We start from the raw sequence: 10,830 nt of genomic DNA on the forward strand, positions 1-10,830 counted from the left end.
CCTTCACAGGTAGTTTCTCTAACCTGGTGGCAATATCTTTCCATTCTTCAGCAGCCCAAATTGGTTTTCCTCTACGCTGCCAGTTAGCCCCTTTCCATCTCTCCAGCCAGCCCCACAGCGCATTGGCTACCATCCACGAATCAGTGTAGAGGTAGAGCTTTGGCCACTTCTCTCTTTCAGCAATGTCCAGAGCCAGCTGAACGGCCTTAAGTTCAGCGAGTTGGCTTGATCCACCCTCTCCTTCAGTGGCTTCTGCGACCTGTCGTGTGGGGCTCCATACAGCTGCTTTCCACTTCCGTTTCATTCCCACAATGCGGCAAGAACCATCAGTAAAAAGAGCATACCGTGTTTCTTCTGCCGGCAGTTGGTTGTATGGTGGTGCTTCTTCCGCTCGTGTCACTTCTTGTTCTTCTTCATCAGCGAGACCAAAATTCTCACCTTCAGGCCAGTTTGTAATTACTTCCAGAATCCCAGGTCGATTCAGGTTTCCAATACGGGCGCGCTGTGTGATGAGAGCAATCCACTTGCTCCATGTTGCACTGGTGGCATGGTGGGTAGAGGGAGTCTTTCCTCTGAACATCCACCCCAGCACTGGTAGTCGGGGTGCCAGGAGGAGTTGTGCCTCCGTGCCAATCACCTCCGAGGCGGCTTGGACTCCTTCATAGGCTGCCAAAATTTCCTTCTCTGTAGGAGTGTAGCTGGCTTCAGACCCTCTATAGCTTCGACTCCAGAATCCTAATGGTCGGCCTCGAGTCTCACCAGGCACCTTCTGCCAAAGGCTCCAGGACAGGCCATGGTTCCCGGCTGCAGAGTAGAGTACGTTCTTCACATCTGGTCCTGTCCTGACTGGGCCAAGGGCTACAGCATGAGCAATCTCCTGCTTGATCTGGGCAAAGGCTTGCTGCTGTTCAGGGCCCCAGTGGAAATTGTTCTTCTTGCGGGTGACCAGGTAGAGAGGGCTCACAATCTGGCTATACTCCGGAATGTGCATTCTCCAAAACCCTATGGCGCCTAGGAAAGCTTGTGTTTCCTTTTTGCTGGTTGGTGGGGACATAGCTGTGATCTTATTGATGACATCGGTGGGAATCTGACGCCGTCCATCTTGCCACTTCACTCCAAGGAACTGGATCTCTCGAGCAGGTCCCTTGACTTTGCTCTTCTTGATGGCAAAGCCGGCTTTCAGGAGAATCTGGATTATTTTCTCTCCTTTCTCAAACACTTCTGTTGCCGTTTTCCCCCACACAATGATATCATCGATGTATTGCAGATGTTCTGGAGCCTCACCCTCCTCTAATGCAGTTTGGATCAGTCCATGGCAGATAGTGGGACTGTGTTTCCACCCCTGGGGCAGTCGGTTCCAGGTGTACTGCACGCCCCTCCAGGTGAAAGCAAACTGAGGCCTGCATTCTGCTGCCAGAGGAATGGAGAAAAATGCATTAGCAATATCAATAGTGGCATACCACTTCGCTGCCTTGGACTCCAGCTCGTACTGGAGTTCCAGCATGTCTGGCACAGCAGCGCTCAGTGGTGGTGTCACTTCATTCAAGGCACGATAGTCCACCGTCAATCTCCATTCCCCTTCAGATTTACGCACAGGCCAGATGGGGCTGTTGAAGGGTGAGTGGGTTTTGCTAACCACCCCTTGGCTCTCCAGCTCACAAATCATTTTGTGGATGGGGATCACGGCATCTCGATTCGTTCTATACTGCCGGCGATGCACTGTCGAGGTCACAATTGGCACGAGCTGCTCTTCTACTCTCAGGAGTCCTACTGCAGATGGGTTTTCTGTCAGTCCAGGCAAGGTGTTCAATTGCTTAACGTTCTCTGCCTCTACAGCAGCTATGTCAAAAGCCCATCTGAGTCCCTTTGGGTCTTTGTAATAGCCGTTCCGGAGGAAGTCTATGCCCAGAATACACGGAGCCCCTGGGCCAGTCACAATGGGATGTTTCTTCCACTCCTTCCCAGTCAGGCTCACCTCAGCTTCCACCAGGGTCAGTTGTTGTGATCCCCCTGTCACACCAGCAATGGAAACAGGCTCGGCCCCCACATGTCCCGATGGTATTAGAGTACACTGTGCACCAGTATCCACTAAAGCGTCATATTTTTGTGGTTCTGATGTGCCAGGCCATCGGATCCACACCGTCCAAAAGATACGGTTTTCCCATGCCTCTACCTGGCTAGAGGCAGGGCCCCTCTACGCCTGTTTATCCTTCTTTCCTGGGGCATATGTCTTGGAGGTTCCCTCAAGGGGATCAGACATGTCATCATCATCATCATACCTGGCTGTTCGGCTACGGGCAACTGGGGCTGCTTTCCTTTTCTTACCTTCCTTCAATTCACGCACCCGTTGTGCCAGAGCAGCAGTAGGCTTCCCATCCCATTTCCTCATGTTTTCTCCAGACTCACGTAAGAAGAACCACAACTCAGCTCGTGGGGTGTACCTTCTCTCCCCAACAAGGGAACGTCTGCGTTGGGTACCAGGGCCTCTAATTTGTACCGCTGAAATTTGGAGGAGGTCTTCCTTAATCTCTTCCCTGAGTTTCTTGCTGCTTTCCTCTATTTTGTCTTCTAGTTCCTGCAGTCGTGTTTCCACAGCTGCAATTCTGGCATGAGTCGGGCCATGTACAGCATCCGCATATGCCCGAAGTTTCTTCGCCATATCGAGTACAGTCTCATATACCTCCTCCCGCTTCATTATTGCTAGAGCAGAAGCGTATTCAGGTGGCCCAAGTCGCACCAGTTTCCTCCACATTACAGGTGTGCATGGTACAAAGTCCGGATTCCTAGTTGTTACATCGTCTGAAAAAATGATCTCCACCACTGCCATCTCCCTCAGGCGTTGGATCCCCTGTTCTATGGTCTTCCATCGTGTCTGCTGAACATAGAGGTCATCGGCACACAGATATCTCTGTGCCACGCTGTCCAGGACCCGTTCCCAGAGGCTGTGAGGGCTAGCCCCCCTCATCATGCCTTGGTCGATGACGGGATCATGTGACAGGGATCCCAAATGCCTTGCTTCAGTGCCATCCAGAATGGTAGCCTCCCCTGCCGCATCCCAAAGGCGGACCAGCCAACTAATTATAGATTCGTCGGGCTGTCGCCGATAATCCTTCCTTAGGCCTCGAAGGTCCCTCAGGGAGAAGGAATCAATAGTGGCCTCTGATCTTGTGCCAGTTGCTTTGACTCCTGATTTTATGTCAGGAGGTGTTGAGGGTCCTTCTCCTGCATCGTAATCATCATCATCCTCCACTGGTCGGTCAGTCTTATCTGTACACTTTCCACTTCTTGTACTAGTAGCAACAGCCCTTGGTTGAGGCTCACTGTCTGATTTAACTGCTGGCTTCGAGCCTGGGGTGTTAGCTGCAGCCTGAGTAACTGGGATAGCTGCTGATTTATCTCCCTGCCCCCCTGCCTCTGTCTGCTGCCCTACAGTATCTAGCAGGGTACGATAAGCATATGCCAGGGCCCAGCTCACTGCAAGGATCCTTTTCTCCTTAGGGTTATCCTGGCATTTCCCTTTCAGGTACTTCGCCACCTCAGTCGGGTTCTGAATTTGTTCAGATGGAAAGTCCCAGTCTACCGGATCAGAAAACTCCTTTAAAATTTGGCCCATATCCTCCCATTTCCCACACCACTCAGGACTTTTTACCCTTGGTTGTACCCCTACATCAGGGGTCTCACCAGCCCCTCTAGAAATTGCAGCCTTCATCTTATATAAACTGCAGACAGTATAGAGCAAGGTTGTTAAATTAAATAACAGAAAGATGGTGTCCTTGGCAGTCAGGGAGAACTGAACATTTTCTAATAGAAATGTAAACAATTTGGAGGAGGAAAAGGAAAGCAAAGGCTGAATAACCTCCTCCCCCATAACAAATTTAACACACAGCCGCAACCACGAATTATACATTCCTGGAACCGATAACAACATTTTTATAAGCCCCTTGCAAAGTATCACACTCAAGCCCAGCCCGATGAATATTCTGGTTAGTGCCCTTCTGCTACAAAAGCTACGTATTAGGGACAATACCGGAGCTATTTCTGGATAAGAAAATAACCCCAGTGACCATAAAGCTATGAAAACTTCAAAGAACTCTAATGACCAGAGATAGAGGCAGGCTTTCACTCCAAATGACATTACAACTTTAAAAGGAGACATACCAATATTCCCACAAACAGTTAAAGCCAAAAATATTCTTAGAGTAAAGCTTTTTCCACTTCGTCCGGTTTCCCCGTACGGGCCACCAAATTATTTGAACTGGTTTAGGACAAATTAGGGGAAAATATCTCCAAAGGAGCCCCTTATAGGAAACAAAACCCTCCGCACCTTCCCCCCTCCCCACCACTGGGTTCGGGAAGAATTTCTTCAGAGGGGAAGTGGAAAAAGCTTGTTTATTAAAGAACAACAAAAAAAACACTCCCAGCACAAGAGAAATAGCCCGAGATGGCAACAGATGTTTCACCAGTCCAAGGGGTCGAGACGTTTCTCTCTCCGCTGCGGAGGGTACGAAGCTTCTCTTGCAGACCCCGGACAGAGCCCCTTGCCCGGCGCCGGGCCGATATCTTCGGGGGGGAAAAGGGCGGGGGGGGAAAGGGAAGAAAGGGAACAACAGAAACCGGGGAAAGGAGAAAAAAAAATGGCGAAAAAGCAAGCGAGCTAAAAAAGCAAGGAAAAAAAGAAAGAGAAGCAAAGCTAGAAGAGCAAGCAAGCCGCCAGCCAGCCAAGCAAGCATGCAAAAAAGCCGAGCCCCCAGGCAGGGGCGGGGGAAGGACAAAACGATAGACACAACAAACGGAGCAGGGAACAGAAACCACGATTTGGGATAATAAGCATGAAAATGTCCTGTCCCCACGACACAGGAGTGCCTGGAAAGGAGAACAAAGGCTTGGTCTGGACTGGCCCTTGTGAGGCTGTGGGGGGACACGGGTGCAGGGAGCAGGGCCCAGGCAGAGGGATGGGAATTCAGGGCCTCCAAGGAAATCTGCTGGAGGTGGGAGAGACCCAAAGACACTGATCTGGGGTCAACTGAGGGCCCATGAGACAGGGCTGGGGGCGTGGAAGGAGCAGGGTGTGAGGTACAGGGGAGGAGAAAGGGATTGAGGTGTAGGGACATGGGAATGCAAGAGAGGGGCTTGATGGGGACAGAAGAATGAGGACGGGTAGGGACAAAAGCAACAGGACTCAGAGATGGTGTGGGAGTGGGGAGTGAGTCAGGGAATTGTACAGGGGGACCCACCTGCATTGGACAGGAAGAAATGCAAAGGACTGAGGGGAAACACGGAAGGAAAGGCCTCAGGAATGGTCAGGGGCACAGAGGAAGGTCCAAAAGAGTGGGAAGGGAGGGCAGAAAGGGTAGGATGTGGGTACAGTGTTTGGCTGGTGCCTCACCTTGGCCTGTGCCAAGGGGCACAGCAGGATGCAGAAGAGCAGGGCCACACTGAGTACAGCCACCTTCATCTTCCTCTGGCTCTGGGCAGCAATGCCTGAGGCTGCAGCAGGTGAGGAGCACCTTTATCCCTGCTGGGACTCCTCCCTGCACCCTCCCTGCCAGCCCCCAGGCCAAAGCCCGGCTTGGCACAGCCCCCAGCAGTGGCCACAAGCCCAGCCCTGGCACAGAGTCCACCCCACCTGTGGCACGGATCCAGCCCCCTTGTCCGGCATCCCTCCAGCTTCCTGCACAGGGCAGCTGCCCCTGGAAGGGCCCAGGCACCTGGGGGACCAAGGGGGGCAGGCAGGGAGCCAAAGGCATCTGGGGACCCTGTGGGGACAACCCCCAGTCCAACACAATCCATCCTCCAATACCCCCACTGCCAGATCCCCCATCTCCTGCTGCCCTTCTCCTCCCAGAGCTTTCCCTGTGGGACAGCCCAGAGCTGAGCCCAGCCCCAAACCCAACATGTGGGAGAACAAGGGGAACAAGGGACAAGTGATCAGGTGGGTGATTGGCATCTCCAGTCACTGCAGACACTGGGAGTACTGGGCAATGCGGATCACCTGCAGACAAGGCTGAGGGTTGGGGATTGGCTCAGGCGTGACAATTCCCACATCCACACAACCTGATATCCCATTCCCTGCAGATGCCAATCCCATCCAGTCTCCATGCCCAGAGCACTGTCCAGAGGGGAATATGCCCTGCCCTGCCCCTCATCCTGTCACACCTGCAGCCACTGAGCCCTCCCAGAGCACCTGGGGCATGGCCCTGGCTCTGGGCCCAGGCCAGCACTGGCACTGAGCAGGATGTGCCCATCCCAGGGACATGGGGAAGGGAGCACCTGTCCCCAGGCAGCTACTTGGAGCTAATTGTGGTAACAGAGGTGTCCTGTGAGGAGCAGGGGTGTTGGTCCCTTATCAGCATCTCTGACAAGCCCTGTTTACCCAGGCCCTGAGGCACCAGGAGGACATTCAGACATCTTGGGCTTTCTGGGACTGCCTGGTGCAGGGTGGTCTGTGCATGGGGGAGCTGAGAGCAGATGGATCCCTGGTGGGGACAACCCCCACTCCAACACAATCCATCCTCCAACAGCCCCCAGAGCCACGTACCCCCATCTCCTGCTGCCCCTTCCCTCCCAGAGCTTTCCCTGTGGGACACCCCAGAGCTGAGCCCATCCCAAAATCTGTTGGGTCCCAGCAGAATTGCCCCTGTTCCTGCTCTGGCACTTGGAGGAAACAGTGGTGGGCACTGACCCCTCTTCCAGAGGCATCAGGACCCCAGACTCAGGGAAAGCAGGAATGTGGCAGGACTTTGAGTCAAGGGCAGGCAGGTGACTGGGATCTGCAGCCCCTGGAGACACTGGGAGCACTGGGCAGTGTTGATCACCTGTGGATCACCTTGCAGACAAGGCTGAGCCTTGGGCAATGCTTCAGGTGTGCTTGTTCTCTCAGCCAGACCACTCCATTTCCCTTTCCCTGCTGGCCCCAAACCAGTCCCATCTCCAGCCCCAGAGCAGAGTGCAGAGGGCAATGTGCCCTGCCCTGCCCCTCAGCCTGTCCCACCCACGGCCACCGTGCCCACCCAGAGCACCCGTGTCCCGCTCTGCACAGCTGCCACATGCAGGGTGCCAGGGACCCCATCCCCAGCGAGGCTCAAACTCCAGCCCTGGCCCTGGCTGCCATGGGCTGCAGCTCCCCAGGGCCCTTGGCCCCACACAGGGTCTCTGCAATGCTCTGGCCCTGAACTAAGGCCAGTGCTGGCCCTGAGCAGGATGTGCCCATCCCAGGGACATGGGGAAGGGGGCACCTGTCCCCAGGCAGCCACTCGCAGCTAATTGGGGTAACAGAGGTGCCCTGTGAGGAGCAGGGGTGTTGGTCCCTTATCAGCATCTCTGACAAGCCCTGTTTACCCAGGCCCTTAAGCTTCAGGAAGACATTCAGATATCTTGGGCTTCCAGGAAGGAAAAGCCATGGTGAAGTGATTCCCGGGGGCTGTCCTTGGCAGTGACTCCTGTTTGACATTCCAGGGCATTAGTGAAGGGTTGTGCACCTCTCTTTCCCCAGGGACAATGTGGATCCATCCCAGATGTGTTGTGGCCCAGCTATGAAAATATTTCAGGCCACTGCCTTAACTGTTTGCTCTGGAACTTGCCCAAGGAGCTGCAGGGTCCAGGAAGATTTTCCTGTGGAGTGCCCCAGGACTCAGAGACCAGAGTGTCCCCATGGGGGATCCTTGACCAGAGGCACAAGTGCTGTGACATCACTGCTGTGCTGACATGCTCTTGGGATGGGATTGAGGAAGTGTCCACAGGGTTCTAATTGCAGAATAATGGCCAAGGAGAGATGCAGACCTCCTTGGAGATCAGCGCCAGTCAGGGGGGTGGCAGTGGACAGCCACTGACCACGTGCTAACAGCCCAGGCAGAAGGAGCTGGACATGGCCAGAGGCTCCCAGTGTGGGCAGATTGGCCCTGCAGCTTCAGGGACCCCATGGGAATGTCCCTGCCCCATTCGGGGCTGTGGATGAGCTGTGCAGAAACTGTCCCTCCAGCTCTCAGCAGCATTTCAGCAATGAGGTTATTTCCCCTCCATTGTATCCACTATGATCCCCATAGCAGGAGAAATGATGAAGAGGACTCCTTGGCTATCAGAAGCATAATTAATTACTATATTATACTATAATATTATATACAATATTATACTATATTACACTACATCTAAAATGAATCTGCCAAGCACTCAGCTCTGCTCTCAACTGCCAACAGTCCCGACACATACACACATACTTGGCCCTGATAGGCCAGGGAAACAAAACACCATCACTTTGGGTAGACAGTCTGCATATTGCATTCAACTTCTGCACAAACACAGGCACAGCAAATGAGATAAGAATTGTTTTTCCTTTTTCTGGGGTTCAGAGAATGTGTATCTCAGAAATATTCTTGGGAAGTTGTGCCTTGCTTTTCCCTCTGAAGAGACATGACTGCTGCTTTTGCATCAACCTTTTACAGTGGGGTCCTCAGCACAGGAAAGGCTCAGACTTCGTGGAGCAGTTCCAGAGGAGGCTGAGATGCTCCAAATGCTTGCAGCACCTCTGTGACAGAGACAGGCTGTGGGAGTTGGGGCAGTTCAGCCTAGATCAGAAAAGGCCATGGGAAGACCCCACAGTGACCTTGCAGGACTTCAATGAACCTCACAGGAAACGTGGGGAGAAATGTTTTAGTAGGATCTGTCTCAACTGGAGAAGAGGAAATGGTTTTAAAGCAGAAGAGGATAAGTTTTAAAGCAGATGGAGATAAGGAAGAAATCTTCGATGCTCTGGTCGGTGAAAGACTGGCACACGTTTCACAGACACCTGGTGCATGCCCCATCCTTGGCAATATTCCTGGTTGGATGGGCTCTGAGCAACATGATGGAGGAAAAGATGTCTCTGCTCCCATCCCACGGGAGGCCCTGTGGTGTCAGCTACAGGAGTGGTCGGTGTCTCTTGTAGGATTCAATTCCCCCCCGGGAGCGGAGGGAACACACAGCAGCACAGATGGCAGGAACGTCCTCCCATGGAGAAGGGAATATTCTGGATCAACAGGCTCAGGCTGCCCAATTTTGTGTCTCTGTAGATGGCCACAAGTGTCAGAAGAGACTAAGAACCAGGAGGCCCTGCAGTGTCTCTGAGTCCCCTCGGTTCCAGGAGGCCCCACAGAATCCCAGGGCCCCTTTGGCTCCATGAGGCCCCACAGAATCCCAAGGCCCCTTTGGTCTCATGAGGTCTCACAATGTCACAAGGACCCCTGGACACCACAATGCCTTGAGGAATCCCAACGGATCCTTGCTTCCAACTGGCCTGGCTGTGTCACAAGGGCCCCTGGATTCCCTGAGACCCCACAGTGTCACAGTGTCCCCTTGTTTCCACAAGCCACAGGGTCACAACGGCCCCTGGTCATCTTTAGGCACCAGAGTGTCACAGCATCCCCTCAGTTCTATGAACTCCTCAGTGTCACAATGTCCCCTTGGATCCATTCAGTCCTGCAGTGTCAGAGTGTCTCCCTGGTTCCATTTAGTTCTGCAGAGTCACAGTGCTCCCTTGCTTCCATTCAGTCCTGCAGTGTCACAATGGTTCCTGGGAACCATGAGGCCCTGAGGGATCACAGTGGAAGTTTTCATGAAGCCCCACAGATTGGCAGTCTCCTCTTGATTCCATGAGGGTCCATGGCCCCTAAGGGGCCTCTGGATTCTACAAGGTGTAGAATGGAGTGTCACAGGGCCCCTGTGATCCCATCAGTCTCAGCAGTGTCTCCTTGACCCCAGGAAGCCCTGTGGTGTCACCATGTCTCCATGAATCCCTGAGATGTCACAGTGTCCCCAGGAAACACCGCAGTGTCACTATGTCCCCAAGAATCCCTGCGGTTTCACAGTGTCCCCAGGAGGCCCTGCAGTGTCACAGAGGAGCAGCACTGGAGTGGGCACAGCACCAGGGGAGGTTTGGCAGTGTTCCCCTCTCTGTGACACCACAGCAGTGGCAATTCCAATATTCCCCTCTCTGTGAGACCACAAGGGTGGCAGCCGCAAAGTTCCACTCTTTATGACACCACAGCAATGGCTGCCCCAACATTCCCTTCTCTGTCACACCAGAGCAGTAGCAGCGCCAGCATTCCCCTCTCTGTGACACCACTATGGTGGCAATCCTGACCTTCCCCTCTCTGTGACAACACAGCTGTGGCACTCCCCCTAGTCCCCCTCTCTCTGACACCAGAGCTGGCGCCCCCAGCGTTCCCCTCTGTCTGACACCAGCACAGTGGCAAACCAAAGATTCCCCTCTCTATGAGAAAACAGTGGTGGCAGCCCAAAAGTTCCAATCTCTCTGACACCACATCAGTGGCAGACCCAACGTTCCCTGGTGTATGAAAACACAGAAGTAGCAGCTCCAGCGTTCGCCTCTCTGTGACACCACAGCAGTGTCAGCCCCAGTGTTCCCCTGTCAGTGACACTACAGTGTTGTCAAGCTCGGTGTTCCCCCTTTGTGACACGACAGCAGTGGCAATACCAGTGTCACCTTGTCTATGACACTGAAGCAGTTGTAAGCCCAGTGTTTCCCTTCTCTGTGAAACCCCAGGAGTGGCAGCCCCAAAGTTCCCCTCTCTGTGACACTGCAGGGGTGGCCATCCAAAGTTCTACTCTCTGTGACAGCACCGCAGTGGCAGTTCCAACATTCCCCTCTCTGTGACACCTCAACATCTGCAGCCCCAGTGTTCCCCTGTCAGTGACATGACAGCAGTGGCAATACCAATGTAACCCTCTCTATGACACCAAAGTGATTGCAACACCAGTGTTACCCCCTCTGTAACACCACCGAGGTGGTGGTGTCATCTTATTGCAGGAGTTCCATACTGTTGTCTTTTTAGCGCA

Source organism: Passer domesticus, chromosome 29 (genome assembly GCF_036417665.1).
Source record: "Passer domesticus isolate bPasDom1 chromosome 29, bPasDom1.hap1, whole genome shotgun sequence".
Classification (NCBI taxonomy): Eukaryota; Metazoa; Chordata; class Aves; order Passeriformes; family Passeridae; genus Passer; species Passer domesticus.